Below are 21,746 nucleotides of genomic sequence, written 5' to 3' on the forward strand. Positions count from 1 at the left end.
TGGAGCCCACTTCGAGTTCTGTGTCTCTCCCTCGCTCTCTGCCCCTTCTCTGACCCTGCTCACACTGTGTCTCTCTCAAAAATAAGTAAACATTGGGGAGCCTGGGTGGCTGACTTTGCTCAGGTCACGATCTCACAGTTTGTGGGTTTGAGCCCCGTGTTGGGCTCTGTGCCGACAGCTAGCTCAGAGCCTGGAGCCTGCTTCGGATTTTGTGTCTCCCTCCCTCTATGTCCTTCCCCTCTCATGTTCTGGCTCTCTTTCTAACATAAATAAACATTAAATTTTTTTTTAACGTTTATTTATTTTTGAGACAGAGAGAGACAGAGCATGAACAGGGGAAGGGCAGAGAGAGAGGGAAACACAGAATCTGAAACAGGCTCCAGGCTCTGAGCTGTCAGCACAGAGCCCGACGTGGGGCTCAAACTCACAGACCATGAGATCATGACCTGAGCCGAAGTCGGATGCTTAACCGACTGAGCCACCTAGGTGCCCCTAAAAATTTGTTTAAAAAACATTTAAAAAATTAAAAGTTACCAACTCAAAATGTACCACCAATTCAAACTTTTAGTAAGTTTCTTCTGTGTATAGCAATCATTAAAATCACTACTAAATTTAGGGATATATAGAAAATATAATATAGTCAGGCCCACAGTGAGGTATACATACACCTTGTATTGAAAACACACACACACACACACACACACACACATACACACACACATATTTAACTTTTAAAATAATTTCTGAGATCTACTTCCAGGTGAATAAGTCATGAGAAAAATGAATAATTATGCCTGAGGACATCTGAAAAGATAAACTTATAGTAAGCAAGTAAGCTTTAATAGGATTATACAAAGTAGTGATGGGAAAAAGAGGTATTTCAAGTAGAAAGATAATGTGTAAAAATACCTGACAGTCTAGAAGTTCATGTTCTTTTGGAGTATAGGGAGTTTCCTAGTATGGCTAGATCTTATGGCTTATAATAGGAATGAGAAAAAAATAAAAAGCCTTCCTTAATGCCCCTAGTCAGTCAGACATTTTCTCTTCTGTAATTCCACAGAAATTGTATGTGGATTTTCACTGCATTTATCATATGACATGAAAAAGTATTTGTTGAAATATGTTTCTCCCTTTTAACTATGAGCTTAGTATATAGATATTTGCTGTTAATAATATATCTGATATGTTATAGAAATTCAAAGAACATCTCTTGAATCAAAGGGTCTGGAAAATTAAAGTTAGAACCAGATTCAGAATGCTCTGTCTCATATGACTAATGAAAAAGTTTAGGGTTGGGTCATTTTTGCTTTCAAAATTTTTTGCTTTTTTGTCATTTTGTTACGAGGAGATTCCTCCAAACAATCTGAATTTTCACCTTCTCGTCAAAATCGAAACACTTGGCCCCCCGTGAGGTGGTAACACGCTGCTGAAGTTGAGTGGCGGCTGCCACCTTTCACAGAACTGTCTCTGCACATGCCACAGTCCCCACCTCTCCCTCTTGTCCTCCACTCAGCCCATTTCATCACTTTACGTTATCTGCTTGGCTGCTGCAGACTCGTCCATTCTTCCCTCTCCTTTGCTGCAGTGCAGGGGACTACCAGTAAACAGCACATCCTCAGGTATGTGTTTTAGAAATATGTTTTGGCAGCTCTTGGAACTATTTAACTGTAGAAGTAGGTCAGGTTGTAGCATATTCTAATGTCAAGTGTTTAGCAGGATTCTAAACTAGCTTTATATGCTTGATAAAAAACATGTATATATATTATTGTTCTATAATGTCCTTAGGAGAATAAAATGTGTTTTATTATTAAAGACAGAAAGAAATTTGGCCCCAAGGTGAAGGCCAGCTTCTTATGTCATGGCAGGGAAGACAATATTGCAAGTTGTCCATAGGAAATAGACTTAATTGTAAAACTGAGAAGTATGATTTTACTAAAAACTATGCTCAGCTTAGAGGTGATGAAAATCATTTTGCAGGAAGCAGGAGAGATAGAATAGACCAACATGTATTTACAAGCAAACAAGTGTTTATGACACAATGCAGATGATCCTCGAATACGCAACATACATTACACTTTGCCCTTCTTTATGGATTTGGGATATTTTTGGCAGATTGGTTTTTTTTTTTTTGCATGATTCTCCGAATATAAAAATCACATAGTACAAGCTAAGTAGGAAAGATGATTGTTTACCACTCCCTTTTTTTCAGAGGTATTTTTATCATGTCTTACCAACATATATTTATATATCTAATCCTTTCTCCAGGATGCTACATAGAGTTTTGCGGACAAGTGTTTTTTTCCCTCCTTTCCTTAACAACACCTCTGGTTGAAAGGTGTGTTTGCAGTGCCAAAATTAAATATTCGGGTTCGTCAAGTACTATAATCTGTGGTACAGAAATGGGTAGGTGGGAAAATACTGAAATCTCAGCTTTTTCTTGTTACCAGGTTATGAAAAATGTTGACAAACATTTGGAAGAAGTGAGAGCTGGCAGGAGTGGGTTAGGAACTGGTAGCTGCAGAAAGACCAAAGAAAATTGTCAGCTTCTCTCTCTCCTGACATTTTGCTTATGTATAGAGGAAGGGTTTACATCCCTCCTATTTTTTTTTAACATTCCTGCATAATTCGAATGGAGAGCCTGATGAGGACGTACCTGCATTTTGAAAATTTATGGGGAAAGCAGCATTTTTGCATTTCTGCTAAATGAAATGACAGGATTGGCTCCAGGTTTCTATTCCCAGCAAAAGCCTCAGGTTCGTCTGTGACAGGACTCTCCATAGAGGTTATTTTTACCTGGCATGGCTGTGCTGTTACTGATGCTGCTGCTCTCGCTGGCAGAAATAACTTCTCCTGTGGGTGTCTCGGGCAGAATGAAAGCTGGGTCAAGGTGGAGAGGTGAAAAGAATCGTGAGTAACCAGGAATTTTTACTCTTGGTGCATTTCTTTCTCCTTTATATTTTAGAATGTATCGGATCTGCCTAGCTTTGCAGTTCACAGCATTTCCAAGAGGTTGTTTTAAGACTTAAAAATAATTTTACACATTAAATATGCATGCAGAATAAATGGGCTCCACCTTCCATAGGCTCCACACATCTGCAATATTGTTCTGTATTTCATTGCAAGACTTTTGCTTGGCTTTCTTCATTAACTCTTACAATTCCTGACACTTGTAAAGACTGAGCAGATAGATCCAAAGGCCATGTATGTAAATTAACATTACCTCTTCTACATAAAGTTCAAATATGTTGCTGACATTTGTTGATATTCAAGTACTAGTTGTCTAATACAATTCCTACATCTAAGCATCCTGTTTTGAGGGTAATAAGGAAGGAAAGTTAAAAATAGCAAATGTCGTAGGAACTCTGATTTGAATAACTTAAGAGTTGAAGCTTTACAGTCGGGAGTTGCAGGTCGATACATGGATCACTCTGTAGAGTCAGTAAGTCCTTTATTCTGTGCCTATGAAAATGCAAGACCTCCACAGTTTCACCATTACATTTGTTTATGTACTTAAGGCATATAGAGTTTACATTACTGTTATAGTTTTATAACTGAATCTGTTTCTGGTATCATTGGAAGAGAGGGAAATGCATTTGACATTTGTTTCCCTCTGAGCTAATTGGCCAAATTCAGCCACTGTCCTTTCTCCTTTTTACCATCCTATCAGCCACCACGGACCCCACTTCTGTGTGTGTGTGTGTGTGTGTGTGTGTGTGTGTGTGTAGAAAGCTTACACATAGATTTATTCATCTTATCCAATTTTAGAAGTAGAAGTATTCCTCTTCTCTAAGTCTCTTGTCAAAAAAGAGATGTAGAAACAGACCCAGAAATCTGGAGGATTACTTCTTTTACATGTCATTGAATGCTCATTGGAGGCATGCCGATGAGCTTATTTCACTGGAACTTACCCCAGAAGATTCTAAGTAACCTTAAAGCTAATTGCTAAGCTGTGTCTTTTGCTTCAATCGTGTTTTTGGCCAATTTGTGGTTCTGTTTTACTGACTTGAGTAGGACCTGGAATGTTCCGATCGAATGATCAATGAAAACCGGAAGCTACACACAAGCTGGAAAAGTTACAAATTTAACCACTTAGCTTCCAGTCAATTTTCACAGTAATCAGTTATTACTGGCATTTTGTCTTCCTTTCTCTTTTTTCCTTTAATCTGTCTCTTTTTTCTGCCTCTTGTGATTTATAAAAGGCTTACCTAAGTGTCCGATATTTACAAATAGGTTGTTGGTCTTATTGATGATTTCTTCTCTGGTAATGTTCTCCCTCGATGTTCTAAGGTGGGACCATGAAGTTTAAATTTTGTATCCCCACTGGAGAGTTCTTTTTTTTTTTTTTTTTTTTTTCAACATTTATTTATTTTTGGGACAGAGAGAGACAGAGCATGAACGGGGGAGGGGCAGAGAGAGAGGGAGACACAGAATCGGAAACAGGCTCCAGGCTCTGAGCCATCAGCCCAGAGCCCGACGCGGGGCTCGAACTCACGGGCCGCGAGATCGTGACCTGGCTGAAGTCGGACGCTTAACCGACTGCGCCACCCAGGCGCCCCCCCACTGGAGAGTTCTAAAGGAGGAATTCACTTTTCCCCAAGTCCAAGACACATCCGTTTTACTTTATACCTTGGACTTTAATCTATTCCATAATATTTGTTATAATTTTTACCTGTCTAGCCTGATAAGTTTATAACATTTTCATATCCATTATATGGTAGTATATCTACAGTAATCTCATGATTAGCAAGGATACATATGAATACTTCCATTTAATTTTTTTTCAACTTTTTTTATTTATTTTTGGGACAGAGAGAGACAGAGCATGAACGGGGGAGGGGCAGAGAGAGAGGGAGACACAGAATCAGAAACAGGCTCCAGGCTCTGAGCCATCAGCCCAGAGCCCGACGTGGGGCTCGAACTCACGGACCGCGAGATCGTGACCTGGCTGAAGTCGGACGCTTAACCGACTGCGCCACCCAGGCGCCCCGAATACTTCCATTTAAAAAGAGGAAACCGCTATACCAAAAAGTTAAATGACTGACTCCAGAACATTGACCCAGTTAACTTACAGACATAGCTTTATAACAGAAGTGTTTAGACCTCTAATTCAGCACGCTTTCCGCTGTGTACAGCTCCTTAAGTAAACCAGTTGACACTGGAAAGCCCATATACCAATTCCTGACAGAGCTTTCTGTCCATTTTTAAAACAATATCCTCAAAATGAATCAGAGGATATACAATATGTTACTTTTTCTTGGAGGCACTCTCAAAGTCTTCTTTCTGGTTGGACAAGAAAAAGATCTTTATGGGACCAGTAGCAAGCTACAAATAGCAATTTTGAGAATTTCGAAAATTAAAAAAAATTAGGAAATAATGTTGGAAAATATTGAGGATGAGGCTATGGTCAGAAAAAAAATGGGGATGGAATTATGATGTACTAATTACTGTTAATATAGAGGTACACTTTTCTGTTTTTGGATTATATGACATCTCAAGAGGCTATTAAGCTATAATTTTCTGTATTATGATTGCTATGGTAGTTTCCAATGCAAAAAAAAAAAAAAAAAATCAAAGCCAAACCAAAACCCCAAACAAAACAAAAACCAGAGGAAAATACAAAATCTTAAACTCTTGTCTTCAACACTTTACTTTTTAGATAAACCTCTGGGAAACACACAATTGAGTAATCTAACCACACCCTTGCTTTGCATAGTTTGGATGAGGAGAACAGAGGCATTTCACTGAGAATTTCTCAGCTAAGAGAATACCTATGAAGTTACAGGCCAGTTGATTCCCAGTATGAGTAAATTATGATAGAAAGCTTATATTCAACTTAATCTCTTTCAAGGCAATTTGTGACATATATTTAAAGGGATATTACACTCAATGAGCATTTCCTTAAGTAAATGGACTCTTCAAAAATACCTATCAAATTTGAGAGTATAGATCAGTATGTGTGTGTGTATGTGTGTGTGTACATACATATATATATATAAATATATATATACATAAATATATATATACACAACCATATATATTCAATTCTTTAGAATATGTACAATTACTGAATATGGTCTTATTCTTTGACAGAAAGTATTTATCTTCCAAAATATCCATCAAACTATTATTGCAACTAATATATAAATGTAAGCTATAGGAAGAAAGGTATATAAATATAGTGGATCCTGTAAAACATAATCATTTTCACCATTAAAAGTGAGTTTTGGGTGACTGGCTGCTCAGATGGTTAAGCTTCTGTCTCTGGATTTTGGCTCAAGTCATGGTTGAGCCCTGTGACAGACTGCACACTGACAGCTGGAGCCTGTGTAGGATTCTCTCTCTCCCTCTCTCCCTGTCCCTCACTGGCTCCTACTCTCTCTTTCAAAATAAATAAACTTAAAAAAAAGAAATCCTCAAAGTTAAAAAGAGTTTTCATTAAGTATTATTATTATGTAAAATATTGACCTATTTTTAAAACGCTTCTGAAAGCTTTTCTCTGAGACAAATTTTAAAATAAACATATTCACTATTTTTTTAAAGCTGCCATATCCCCCATGGAAAAGACTGGCTCATAGTCATAGTAGAATAGATAGGTAGATAGATAGATAGATAGATAGATAGATAGATAGATAGACAGATTTGAATCTTTTTTTTTTCACTGCAATAATGTGATTTTTTAAAGCACAGGGACATGACCTGTGGGCAGAAAGAGCTGCCCTATAGATGTGATCCTTTAGATTAATTTAGCAAATATTATATATAAAGAAAAAAAATAAATCTCTACTTTACAGAACTTCAACAACAATATGACAAGGAAAAGAAACAGAACATTTCACTATACATCAATGGTTAATGATATATATACCCATCACCCATTTAACCCACCTAACACCCAATGCCATCAATCATCAGTGTGTTCTCTGTATTTAAGAGTCTCTAATGGTTTACCTCCCTCTCTGTTTTATCTTATTTTTCCTTCTTTTCCCCTATTTTCCTTCCCTTCCCCTATTTTCATTTGGAAGTTTCTCAAATTCCACATATGAGTGAAATCATATGACATATGTCTTTCTCTGACTGACTTATTTTGCTTAGCATAATACACTGCAGTTTCATCCATGTTGTTGCAAATGGCAAGATTTCATTCCTTTTCATCACTGAGTAGTATTCTGTTGTGTATATATATATATATATACACACACACACACACACACATATATATACACACATACGTATGTGTGTGTATATATGTGTGTGTGTATATATATATACATATACATATATACATATATATGTATATACATATATATACACACACACATATGTATACATATATATGTATACATACACATCACATCTTCTCAATCCTTTCGTCAGTTGATAGACATTTGGGCACTTTCCATAATTTAGCTATTGTTGATAGCACTGCTATAAATATTAGGGTGCATGTGCCCCTTCAAATCAGGATTTTTTTATCCCTTGGATAAATTCCTAGTAGTGCAATTGCGGGTCATAGGGTAGTTCTATTTTTAAGTTTTTGAGGAACCCCCACACTGTTTTCCAGAGTGGCTGCACCATTTTGCATTCCCACCAACTGTACAATAGGGGTCTTATTGATATACATATTTTTTTAACCTACCATCTCAATATTTTCAAATGAACTCTCTACAGTTATTTTTAACCATCTACTCCTTTTCTTCTATCAGTAGCCACAGGTCAAATGTTTCTTATAGTATTTCAGAGTTTCAAAATTTGTGAAATACTATGATTATTCAGGGCAGCGTCCTTCAGAGGTGCTTTGAAATCATTTAAAATAAATTTTTAAAAGCTTAACACAAAACTTGATACTATTATTCTGTCTCCAATTTTATGTTCATCTTTGCCACTTTATTGAAAATATCATACACTACACAACCCCATAACTGCTTATTACTACAAACAGTTCTTTTTTTTTTATTTTTTTAACTTTATTTTTGAGACAGAGAGAGACAGAGCATGAACTGGGGAGGAGCAGAGAGAGAGGGAGACACAGAATCTGAAACAGGCTCCAGGCTCTGAGCTGTCAGCACAGAGCCCGACGCGGGGCTCGAACTCACGGACCGTGAGATCATGACCTGAGCCGAAGTCGGACGCCCAACCGACCAAGCCACCCAGGCGCCCCACTACAAACAGTTCTTAACTCTTCTTTGAGAGTACCAGTTTTGTAACACTATGAGCCATTCAAATAGGCTTACAATTTTTTTTTACTGACAAACTATGTTTCACCATTTATTCTTTGTCTCTTTTCTTCCCCAACTCTTCACATTTTATGAATTTTTGAGAAAAACCTCTTGTAAATAAGTACCATGTTCAATAATTTAAAATGGCCTATAGCTGTAATCCACAATACAAAGTGACAGAAGAGAGTCTTCGCTATTTCTCGTTCCCCTTTTAGAGTCAAAGAGAAAATATTCTTGCAATGTGGATTGGGCCATGAGGTTGATCCCCCAAAATCAATAGACTTATGGTGAACTAAAGTATAAGTAGTAAGTTACCTCCAGTCAAAGATTAGTATCCAAGATAAGCTCAAGCAGCCTGAAGCTGACAGCACAATGCAGGCAACTGGGAAACCTGAGAAGCTGATAGGATTTGCCAGGGAGCAGCCACAGGGGTGACTGGGGCCTATCAGAGAAAGAGCATAATGTGCTTCCTGGAAGATGAAAAGGCCCATATGTCATAACATACACCTGACGCTTTGCAGAACAGATCTTCCTTTCTGCAACCATGTGAGCTGCCAGTTGCAGTCCTAGGGTAGAAATCACATGCACTATGTTAACAGAGTTCATGGTACTCAAGAGGACTGTCTTTTATTGTGATGCTTTAAAAATATACCGTGTGCCATACTGAAACTCTGGAAAATATACCGCCTTTCATTTTTATGGAGAACAATATACCGTTGCCTATCCACGGTCATCTGTGGTATGGCATTTTTGGAGGAACTAGTGTCTTTCCTACCATTAATTAGTTGTAAATTATAGCTGAAATCAATAATCATAATTTCAGTGGGACAATTCAACGCAAGGTGATAAAGAATCATTTGGATATGTAAGCTATTATTTTTTAATAGAAGAAAGGTACAGTAAGGTTTCTTTAATAATTATAGCAAGAGCAGAACTGGAATAAAGTGGATTTGACTACACATTCTGTTTTGTCATGTTTTTTTTTTTTAAGATAAGATACATTTGAGCTGAAGCCATTCATCATTTAGTAAAATAATATTTTGCAAAAATACCACAAATTTCATTGACCTCTAGTTTTATTAAATGGTCATGGTAAGTACACGCCTTATAGATGACAAAACTCCTAATGTAGCAACACAGGCCTGTTCGACCTTTGTACTTTCCCATTTTGTCAATACTTGATTGTTCAGAAAATCAAGTTTAACTGGTGCTGACATATGAACTGTGTTCATTGGCTGACACCACATCATTGTATCTACCCCCAAGGAACTCGGGGACTGTAGCAACATAAAAGCAACCTTGTTTCATCCCATTTCTCCAGATTGCTTGCCTCTTGTCTGAAGAGGAATGCAAATACTAGATGACGGATAAGGGTTTTTACCCTTAGCTAAGTTTGGAAGACTGATGTTTCCACTTGGAGCTTACTTATTTTCTAGTTTGTATTGCACTGAGCCTCTAACACACAGTGAGGGTGGATATGGTTGTTAATATATATGTAGACAAGGTAGAGGAGGCAACGCTTATAGAAGATGATTTTGCCCATAGTTGTATCGCAGAGGTCAATAACTTACAGCCGTAGCATATGAAGGGAAAGTAAATGCCTTGATTGTATGCATTCCAATGAACTTTGTCGCCTGCAGGTCCTTTAGTCTCAAATCTGGGGACCGGGAGAAAGTGCTCAGCTGTTCCATAGATGCTTAAGAAAACAGCTGAACTCAGCTGTCATACACACAAATAGAAAAGCAGTTTTCCAGGTAATCCATTCTCAAACAGTTACACATGGAAGGAAGCAGGATTTCGAAGTAAACAACACCTTGGACTTCATTTTGATAAAACTAATAGAAATTAAATGTGTACAGGGGCGCCGGGGTGGCTCAGTCGGTTAAGCGTCCGACTACGGCACCGGTCATGATCTCGTGGTCCGTGAGTTCGAGCCCCGCGTCCGGCTCTGTGCTGACAGCTCAGAGCCTAGAACCTGTTTCAGATTCTGTGCCCCTCTCTCTCTGACCCTTCCCCGTTCATGATTTGTCTTTCTCTGTCTCAAAAATAAATAAACGTTAAAAAATTAAAAATAAATAAATAAATAAATAAATAAATAAATAAATAAATAAATAAATGTGTACAGATACTATAAAATGGTGAGTAATCCAACAGAATGAACAGGATGAGTACAACCTCAGTTTTGGTAAGTCCAGTGTCCATTCCAGCTTTTGTTCTAGAGAAATGATCCTCAGGTATTCCACCATGATGAATTTAACGAATTCCTCTGTAATTATTTCAGATAAAATGTTTTGGTCCTAACAAATTTATGAACAATTTTGAAGAGACTAAAAGAAGGGGAGGCTATAAGATCCCCCCCCCCCCTCATCTTATGGTACAAATGTGAGCCAACAAATTTGGCTATGTACCTTATTTCTGTCAGTTGACTACTATTTTCCAACTGACTTTGATTTTAAAATTAGAGATTTGAAATCATAAAAATTTAGCCCAAGGGTATCATAAAGCCACACCTAAGAATATAATGTCTTTGAAAACTTATTTTGAAAAAGAGACAAGTTAAAAATTTTACTATTCACTAGTCCTCCTAGAAACTACCTATTATTTGCCATTTGAAATTGTTCTTAGGTTACAGAAGTGTTAAAAATTTTTATGTGCTAGAGCTCAGTTAGTTTTGGACAGGGTAATGAAGTAGAACAGTGTGCCTAAGGAAATGTGGTGATGAATATATCATTGCTGTAACTTGTCCAAAATCCCTGCCAATGTAGCCACATTTTTTTCTATGAATCTGTTTAACACTCTCACCATTAAGATTTTCACACTATATGTCACGGTGGTGTTGTTTAATTAATGTAAGAAAATGCTGAGCAGACTCAAAAGCAACATGGTGTTGGTTCCTCTCTCATTTTTCCCATGAAGAAAATAATCCCCTAAATTATTAGCATTAACATCTCTAGCCTTGTTACAATCAGAGACAAAGATGGGGGGAAAGAATGGCGGTTCTTTATAATAAGAGATAACTGAAAAGTGGGTTGAAAGAGAGTGAGCAATAATCTGAAGACAATTAGGCAGCTCATTAACCTGAACCAGTCAATGGTTAAGTCATCATAGAGTGACATTGTAACCTGAACAAAGTTTATAGGCTCTACCTGAAAGTTCCTCAGTCCCTGCCATGGCAGTTTCTTCTTGGATAAATGCAGTCATTATGAAAATAATGATCAAAATCATTTACCATGAGAAGAAATACATGAGTTAAAGTAAAACAATGGTCGGTCCAAACCCAAATTTAATTTGGGGAAAGCACTTAAATCTCCACTATGGGGGTGCCAGGGTGGCTCAGTCAGTTAAGTGTCAGACTTCAGCTCAGGTCATGATCTCTTCACGGTTTGCGAGTTCCAGCCCCGCATTGGGCTCTGCACTGACAGTGTGGAGTCCGCATTGGAGCCTCTATCTCCCTCTCTCTCTCTGCCCTTCCCCCCTACTTGTGCTCTCGCTCTCTCTCTCAAAAAATAAACAATAAATAAACATAAAAAAAAACATTAAAATAAAAAAACATTTTTAAAAAAAGGAATCTCCAGTATGTTTCAAAATCATTGTCATATGGAGTCTACAAGAGCAGGTACCCTGGAGTTAGACATACCAAGGTCCAAAACCATAATTCTACCTCGATGTTGTGAGAACTGACATGATCTCTCTGTGTCTCTCTTTCTGTTAAGTGGAGATGACCATATGTTCTCTCCAACACGTTGTGAAAATCTACCCCACTGGTTGGGACGTTTTGGAACATAAATATTCTAAAAATGGTGATTCTGATTGTTGTGATTATAATTGCTTACTGGTATTGTGATTATTAATTTAAAATTGTTATTTCCTCCGAATGCCTCTTTATCTGTTGCACATTCATCTCTGTAACATTTATCAGCGGGAAGATAGCACTTTGCTGAGAGCATATTGCTTGATTGGTACAGAACCTGTATCACTATATGCAGTGGGAAAATGTAACATAAAGATGGCGGTGAAAGAAAGGGTGATATCTCTCTATTCCAGTCTGTAGCATCGAAAGATGTTAGGGAAAGGACAAAAGAGAAAAATAATTAGGGTATATTTTAATGTAATAAGAAATTTTCTCCGGGCTGAAGAAAAATAAAATTCAAGTCCAACTACAAATTTCATCTTTTTTATGTTTACTTTCTCTAATTCTCACATAAATTCATATGGTACTGTGGCATAAGTGCTGAGAAAAACAATTATCTTGTATTTTGAGATTTATACTCTCGAAACTTAATATAAAACACACTGACAAGGGGCGCCTGGGTGGCTCACTTGGTTAAACATCAGACTTCGGCTCCTGATCATCAGTTTTGTGGGTTCAAGCCCCATGTCAGGCTCTGTGCTGACAGCTCGGAGCCTGGAGCCTGCTTCGGATTCTGTGTCTCCCTCTCTCTCGGCCCCTCCCCTACTTGTTCTCTGTCTCTGTCTCTGTCTGTCTCTCAAAAATAAACGTTAAAAAAAAATTTGAGGACGACACTGACAAATCGGTGATATTTCGTATCAAATGATTGTAAAAATCAAAAAGAGTCAAGATGTGGTTAACAAATACAAATTGGTAATCAGTTAAACAATATGTTATACACATTGCACGCACATACCCACCCTCATGTACACACACATACATATATAAAATCTGAGTACAACTATGGTTTATCTCCTGAAGAGTTACTTGAAACATCACATAAGGTTCTCATAAATGATGCCAGGATTAAATGTGGAAGAAAATTAGCGAAATTTGTATGTTCTGTTTTGCCAAAAATTCATTTTATTTTTATTTCTAAGTAATATATTTTCATTTTATATGCTAGAAAGTATTGAAGATGTTTTGATTTTATTTGCAGACTATCCATATTTATCACCCCCTCTTTTTTCTGACATTCATGATTAAGTACTAGGATGTGCTTCAGTGATCCTTGATTCAGGAGGGATTATGTTTGTGTTTACAAATACAGGTTGAATGGGTGTGAGTATTCAAAGTCACTTAAATTCTTTCAGGAACTTAATTAATTAAAATACCTTAAACTTAAGGGATCCTGTCTCTTTCTCTTCATCATCTAAAATGTTCATCTATGTAGGGGTACCTGGGTGGCTCAGTCGGTTAAGTGTCCGACTTCGGCTCAGGTCACGATCTTGCGGTCCGTGAGTTCGAGCCCCGCGCCAGGCTCTGTGCTGACAGCTCAGAGCCTGGAGCCTGCTTCAGATTCTGTGTCTCCCTCTCTCTCTGCCCCTCCCCCATTCATGCTCTCTCTCTGTCTCAAAAATAAATAAACGTTAAAAAAAAAATTAAAGGTTCATCTATGCAACATTAGACATTTTCTAAAGACCTTAATTTTCCTTCCTCTGTGGTTAAACATTCCTTATGAGGAACAAAGTAGACCCAACTCACATTTATAGTATCACTCTCAGGAAATTTTGAGGGGCATGTAGAACAATGAGGGGCATGTAGAAGGAAAATAAATCGATTCTTATACCTTTTAGCCTTTAAATTATAGCTAACTGTGGCATCTTCATATTAAAACCCAATTTAGCAACACAGTTTAGAGACTGGTCTATAATAAGTAAATAAATAATGAATTAATGGATACTAGGGCATTTGCTTTTTTTAAAAAAAATCATTGATTCATAAAAACTAACCACTAAATAAAAAATATAATTTACAAATGATTAACTTTTAACAAAATAAAACAAAGCAAATGATTAACTTTTGACTAGAAACCCATTTTGAATTTTCTTCATTATCTCAAATTTTAAAATGAGTATATATATTTCCTCAGCTTTTAATCTGGGTTCTGGTAAGAATTCAATACATATTCATCAAGTAATAATTGATAACAGTGATATTTCTTCTCTTTTTGTCAAATTGTATTTCTAAAATTAAAATTATTTATTACAAGATGAGTGGGTTCAGAAAAATCTAAGGAAACTAAGGAAAACTAAGAGGATAACTTAGAACTATCTTTACCAAATCATCGACTTACTAAATAAAACTCAGTCACTTAGACACCAATTAGCCAAAATTCTAATATTGATTAAAGAAAAACAAATACTTTATGTCTTTATCTAATATAGTATCCTTATTTGTAGAAACATTTACTTACAATATACATTTTGAGAATTTACATATTTTTGCCCATATGAGACCCATACTGTATAAATTGGCATATAGTATTCTAATATAAATGCTTGGAAATCAAGTTCTCATTCTTGGGGCACCTGGGTGGCTCAGTCAGCTATGCATCTCATTTTTGATCTCAGGTTTGTGAGATCAGGTCATGACCTCATGGTTTGTGAGATCAGGTGCCACATGGGGCTCAGCACTGACAGCACAGAGCCTGCTTGAGATTCTCTGTCTCCCTCTCTCTCTGCCCCTCCCCTGCACTCATTCTTAAATACTAACTTGTTATCAAACTTGAGAATAACTGAAAATTACTCTTGTTATGAAAGTTTGCCCTGAGGTTTGTAAAGTGAAGTAGCAGTAAATTAATAAAATAGAAGTGCAGAAAGTTTTAGTGTGTTAAAGGTTGTTGAGTAAAATGTGTTCACATAATAATTTTTACAAAACCTAAAATGTGAGGGTGGCTTGGGGGATTCATATACAACATTTTATCAGATTTTGTGTCAAAAGAAATGCAATTAGAACATATGTTTCCCTGATATTATCAGTTGTTAAATATGCAGCCTGGTGTGTGTGTGTGTGTGCGTGTGTGCGCTGCGGGGGTTGTGGTAGATATATTTCTCATAGAGTGGTTCAGGAAATTCATAGAAAAACTTGGAAAAATATTTTAACACTTTGGTTCGTATGTATAGGAAATAATGTAAACTGTTGAATTTATTTTAACTGATTGCAGTATTTTTCTAATTTAATAGTTTGGCTGAGAACTCACATTTACCATATTTTGACATAAATTTACATTTGGTGACATAATTTGGAGAACTGATCAGCACACACCAAGCTTTTCTGAATAAGTAGTTAAATATATAACCAGGGTAAATGTACACCCAATAAACTTAAGTATTATGAGTCTGCTTGGCAACACAAGGATCCAGTGTGAGTGAATCAGCAACTTAGGTCTTTAATGTCATTTTTGGATCATGTTTGGAAAACACCTGTAAAAAGTCTATCACAATTTCAAGAATAAAGGACAATGTCAGTGTGTTTCACAGTCACATTCATGTAATGTTATATAAATAGAAAATGAAAATATCTACAGGTGGAAAAATATGAAACACCTTTTCATTTATGCTCAATGCAGTGAGCCCATGCTCTTCTGTCAACCTGAAATCATCAGGGTTTTTTTTCCTATTAAAAACAATCTTGATGATTTAAGGTAAGTTTTATAGAGTGTTAGATATGTGGTCATTTTCAGCTTATAAGTATTTTGAGGTATTCTGGCAGTTCTCAGAGTGAACGTGCATATGCTAGAATGTGCATAATCAATCATCTTTGATTCCAAAATATAGGTTTAATCGGGATAGATTCACTCATTGAATAAATTAATAGACCTGGAAGAAGTAATAAGCATGTAAACTCTGTTCCTATCAGAGGAAAGAATGTTCCAAAATTAGGGCACAGTAAATGCAAAGCGTTGACTATTAAGAGCGTGCGTGGCTTATTTGTGGGAGTGTGCCCGGAAGTCACTGTGCCTGGAGATGAGAGGGAGAGTAAAGGAGGAAGCCATCATGTAGGGCTGGATAGGCCAATGTAAAGATTTGAGATTTTACTCTAAATGGAATGAGAAGGCCCTGGAAGGGTTTCAACAAAAGAATGAAACCATCTGATACTATCATAGAACCGTTCTGGTTATGTATGCGCACAAAATTACAGCATCTCACATTTCTCTATTTAATATTATGTCAGAGGAGCTACCAGCCTGTATAATCACACATCTGGGAATGTGTTATTGATCAGAAGACCCCAGTGGGCAGGCCTGACTGGACTCTGGCACCATGACCTACACTCTTTCTTAGCATGAGCGATGGTTCTCAGTGGGGGGTGCTCTAGTCCTCTTAAGACAGATATTCTCCATGGAGAAAACTTTGACCACAAGAGTGAGAACATTTGATCATATGATGTAAAAAACAATCATGCTTTTATATGTATAGAGCACATCTATGTTAAAATGTCATTGAGAAAGCACCATTAGGATAAAGGTATTTAAAAGGTTCTTTGGGGGGTGGGTGATAACAACAAATGAAAAAATGGGAATCACTGCTCTTAGGGATGGTTCAGAAATCTGCATGGACATTTGTTTTTTGTAATTATCAAAGAGGATTGGTGTCAGCATTTAGTCAGTAGAAACCAGAGATGCTACGTGTCCTGCAATGCTTAGGGTGGATCTCCCAAATGAAAAATTTTCAAATAGCCCACTAAGAGTCCATGTAGGCAAAATTCTGGTTTTAATTATCCAAGTATAGAAGTTAATTCTTTTTTTTCCTTCCATAGTCATTCTTACTATACAACTACCTTATGGAAGGAGGGAAGATTTATTTATTTTGCTCAGATCATTACATCACAAAGGTTTCAATTTTTTTTTGCATTGGATTCAATAATTGTCACATCCACAGTATTTATATAGGCACAAACATCTGATTATTTCATTGTCTTCAATATACGACTTTTATGTATATTTAAATCCACATGATTTTACTAAAATTCATTAAAAATTTTTTTTTCATTACATGAGAGCTTATTACATACTTATTTTCAGGACAGTAAAAAGTATACTTAATAGGGTGTACTGAACGGAAGGAAGAAGCAGAACAGGGGAGACAACTCTTGATTCTTCAAATTGTAGAAATGAAATGTTTAAGAAAAAACATTTAACCTTATTCTTGCACTATCAGATAGAAATTTGGCAGAGGATAATAATAATTAAAAACTAATATGGAAAAGTAAAAATTGTTTCCTTTCTAAATACTAACCAACTGGTAATTGCTATGATTTTTTTTCTTTAATTTATTAAATGGACCAGTCCTATTATAAATACTTAATCCATTTTAATTTATTTAAATTTTTCAGTACCCAGAAGGTTTTCCTGTTTTACAGACGAAGAGTATGAGGCACAGAGATTAGGTAACATAGTCCAAAGCACATTGCTAGGAAGTGCTGGCATTTAACTAGAACGCCCTTGGTTCAAGTTATATCATTGTCATTTGACTGGAATCGGGCTTCCCCAGTTTCTGAACGCTTGTTCGGTTTTATGGAATATTCCAGTGCACAGTATCTCAGGCTTCCTGATGTTGCATGGGTCATGGTTAATTTGTCCAACTGCTTGCCTACTTGTTCATTTGGCTGCTCGTTTTGAATTTAAGGTGAAGTTGTTCATTTTTGTTTCATAAACACGTAAGGATTTTTTTGTTAAATTGATGTGTCTGATCACTTAAAGTTGGTCTTAGTGACTCTTTTCTGTCCAATATGCTGACCCTTTTCTGATGTTTCTCCAAAACTAGAGTACCCTAGGAGAGTTTTGTCTAATATCACAGATGGTAAAATATTTACCAACTGAAAAATAGTATTGATCGTTGCAGCAACACAGCTAATGAGTGTGTCTAGTTTCTGAACAGCATGTCTTTGGAGTCTTTTGATTAAAATCATAGCAAACACAACAAATGTGTATATGCCTTAAGACTTCCAAAATGCTTCTAAAGTTTTATAAACTAGAAGTATTCTTGCATAATATATTTGAAGAAATTACTGTTTCATTCAATATATTTTTTAGGCTATTTTTCACAGAGAATTTTTTCCCTCTTTCGTCATCAGTGAATATGTTGAATGAATGACAGATGGACTGATATTCTAATGACAGAGGGTTAGTTAAATAAATTGGAACATAGTCCTAGTAGAGTCCTACAGCAAGTAAAGTGATGTTATGAAGGTTTCTCCTTTATTAATAATATAAAAACTCATACTGTGATATGCAAGAAATAGGATGTAAATTTTTTATTTAGTGTGCTTTCCAGCATACAAATAAAAGTGGATGCCTGCGACAAGAGAAATATTAGAAGGAAATGTATGTAGATGTTAACACTGATTGGAATTGTAAGAATATTACTTCCTTCTTCATATTTTGAGAATTTATACAGTGTACATATTATATTGAAGGAAATAATACTTTGAATGTATTTCTTCATATGTATTTCTTTTCATCTGCCCTCTCACCAAACCAGAGAATTTTTATCCAATGGGGTCCTGAAACGTGGAGATTGATGATGCAAAAAATTGAAACGGTTCTGCTCTAAAACACTAATACAAGACACTATCATGTTGTTTCTTATTATTTTATATTATTTAAGTTTATTTATTTTGAGAGAGAGGGAGAGAGAGAGGCAGGGAGGGAAGAGAGAGAGGGAGAGAGAATCCCAAGCAGGCTTTACACTGTCAGCGTAGAGCCGGTTGTGGGGCTAGAACTCACAAACCATGAAATCATGACCTGAGCCAAACCCAAGAGTCAGACACTTAACTGACTGAGCCGCCCAGGCACCCCTCCAATTTTAACTATTAAAAATAGAAATGATATTCTACTGATGCAGATCCCATAAGTTCTAATAGGAATAGTTAATATAGGTAGAATTGCATTTTGTGTCACCATAAGACATGCATTGCACTAACAAAATAGAATTTATATATCAGAAAATACATACAGAAAGATCTATTAAGATAACTAATTATGATCATGATTCCAATTTTAAAATATTTTATTTTGTTTTAATGCTTACTAGCACCTGCCTATTAATATCCTTAAAGATGATAATAAGTTTAATTTTCATAGAAACATTTCTATCAGGAATAGGAGGTCCAATAATAATTTCACTTACTCCATTTCACCAAGAAAGAATATTATGGTTATTAAATTGTATCCATCAACAATATTAAAAATGCATTATGAATAAAATGTAATACTTTATATATCTTCATGTATAGTTGTTTTCTTATTTCCAGAATGTTTTGTCAAAGAATATATGAATATATTTTTGACATTCATATGTAAATATACATGTATAATACATGCATATAGCACAGATATAAAATAGAAAGTATATACAGTGAATTATTTCATTTAATGTGTTTTATTCTTACATTTTATTAACTTTGATTTATTTTTGAGAGAAAGAGACAGAGCATGAGCAGGAGCGGGGCAGACACAGAATCGGAATCAGACTCCAGGCTCTGAGCTATCAGCACAGAGCCCAATGTGCGGCTCGCACTCATGAGCGGTGAGATCATGACCTGACCTGAAGTCAGACTCTTACCCGACTGAACCACCCAGGCACCTGTTAATGTGTCTGATTCTTAAAGAGCCCTGTAAATAGCAACTAGATTTTTAGCAATTTGCTAAAGTTTACTTCGTTTATTTGTGCTTTCTATCAAAATTAATTCATCTTACTGCATTGTTTTTTATGTGAATAGGAAGATCAAATGGTGAGGGCATTTTAACTGGACATATACACATCCTTAGCTCCTCCTTAAATACAAGCTACGTTACTCTTTTCTGACCTGAAATTTTCTCTTTTGTGCCAGCTCTCTTCCAAAAATTTTAATTAAACAATAACAACAACAAATTCAAGCCCATAGTTTGTTCTCTATAGGTAAGAGTCTGTTTTGTGCTTTGACTCTCTCTCTTCCCCCCCATGTTCATTTTTTTTCTTAAATTCCACATAAGAGTGAAATCATAGGTATTTTTCTTTGACTTATTTCACTTAGGATAATAGTCTCTAGTTCTATCCACATCATTGCAAATGGCAAGATTTCATTCCTTTTTAAGACTGAGTAATATTACCTTGCATATATATACCACAACTTTTTTATCCATCCAACAGACAATGGACATCTGGGCTCTTTCCATAATTTGGCTATTGTTGATAATACCAGTTATAAACATCAGGGTGCATGTGCCCCTTCAAATCAGCATTTTTGTATCCTCTGGGTAAATACCTAGTTGTTAGTAGTACAATTGCTAGGTCATAGGGTAGTTCTATTTTTAACTTTTTGAGGCACCTCCATACTGTTTTCCAATGGCTGCACCAGTTTGCATTCCCACAAACAGTGTAAGAGGGTTCCCCTTTCCCCACATCTGATTCCTGTGTTGTTAATTTTAGCCATTCTGACAGGTGTGACGTGATACCTCATCGTAGTTTTGTTTTATTTTTCTATTCACTTAAGTTTGCATCATAACCATGGCAGCATCTTCAGAGTCCCTCCACTTTATCCCAATGGTCAGGTTTTATTGACCTTCCCAGTACAACTGGAATTAGTTACCCATCCCTTCAAACCTGACATTTGGCATTTCCCTTCCCTTGCTTGTTGATTATATAACGTTTTGTCAGACACATCTACTTTTTAAATGTATGTTTGTTTGTTTGTTTGTTTGTTTATTTATTTATTTTGAGAGTGACAGAATGAGAGTGGGCGAGGGGCAGAGGGAGAAGGAGAGAGAGATTCTTAAGCAGGCTTCATGTTCACAGGCTCAGGATAGAGCCTGACTCAGGGCTTGATCCTGCAGCCATGAGATCATGACATAAAGCAAAATCAAGAGTCAGATGCTTAAGACTGAGCCACCCAGGTGCCTCCAGACACATCTATTGCCTGTTAAAAAGGTATCCTGTTGGGGCGCCTGGGTGGCTCAGTCGGTTAAGGGGCTCAGGTTATGATCTCACGGTCTGTGAGTTCGAGCCCCGCGTCGGGCTCTGTGCTGACAGCTCAGAGCCTGGAGCCTGTTTCAGATTCTGTGTCTCCCTCTCTCTCACCCTCCCCTGTTCATGCTCTGTCTCTCTCTGTCTCAAAAATAAATAAACGTTAAAAAAAATTTTTAAAAAGGTATCCTGTTTGTAAGACTCCACTTAAGCATACCCCCCTTTGCATTGATACATTCCTTTCCCATCAGTTCTCCCATGTCTGCCATTTGTGATGGAAGTCTTGGCAGGTTATTGTAACAATCACTTTCTTTAGGGTACACCTACTCCATTGTAATTTTCAGTAATGCCCAAGATTTTAATTATGTTCTGTTATAAAGATTCCCAGATTTGCTTTTTAGTTCTCACCTCTATTTAATACCAAACTAATAGTTTCCAAGAACCAAAATATGCTTATTTTTGTTTTATTTTCCTCTGCTTCTCTGCACATCTCTCTTCCGTGTCAAGTGGCTTTAAACTAATTAAATAGTGTTTGCATTATATTCCACATTAGGCCTTGTTCCTGTGTTCTCTCTGTTAGGTTTATAGATTTTAGAATATCCTTCTCTTGACCTACCTAAAAACTCTTTTCACATTCCTCTCTGGCTTTTGTTCCCGTTTTCTTAACAGCAGTGGCCGATATCCATTGTTTCTTTAGCCACAATATTTTCTTTTGCCTTAATTATTTTCTAATTATACATAAGTACAGATTTAATAGGTTTTCCAGATTTTCTGGAACTAGAATGACTCAGTTCTTTTGAACGTTTGGCATTCTAAAAAAATTTGAATGAAGTTTATTTACATGTAACTCTT

At 36.4% G+C, this 21,746-nt stretch overlaps 1 pseudogene; it reads right to left on the bottom strand.

The window, feature by feature from the left end:
- Positions 1-2,749: 2,749 nt before the first annotated feature.
- Positions 2,750-21,746, bottom strand: part of LOC125174522 (B-cell CLL/lymphoma 7 protein family member C-like) — a 66,588-nt pseudogene continuing 47,591 nt past the window's right edge.

This window comes from Prionailurus viverrinus, chromosome C2 (genome assembly GCF_022837055.1).
Source record: "Prionailurus viverrinus isolate Anna chromosome C2, UM_Priviv_1.0, whole genome shotgun sequence".
Lineage (NCBI taxonomy): Eukaryota > Metazoa > Chordata > Mammalia > Carnivora > Felidae > Prionailurus > Prionailurus viverrinus.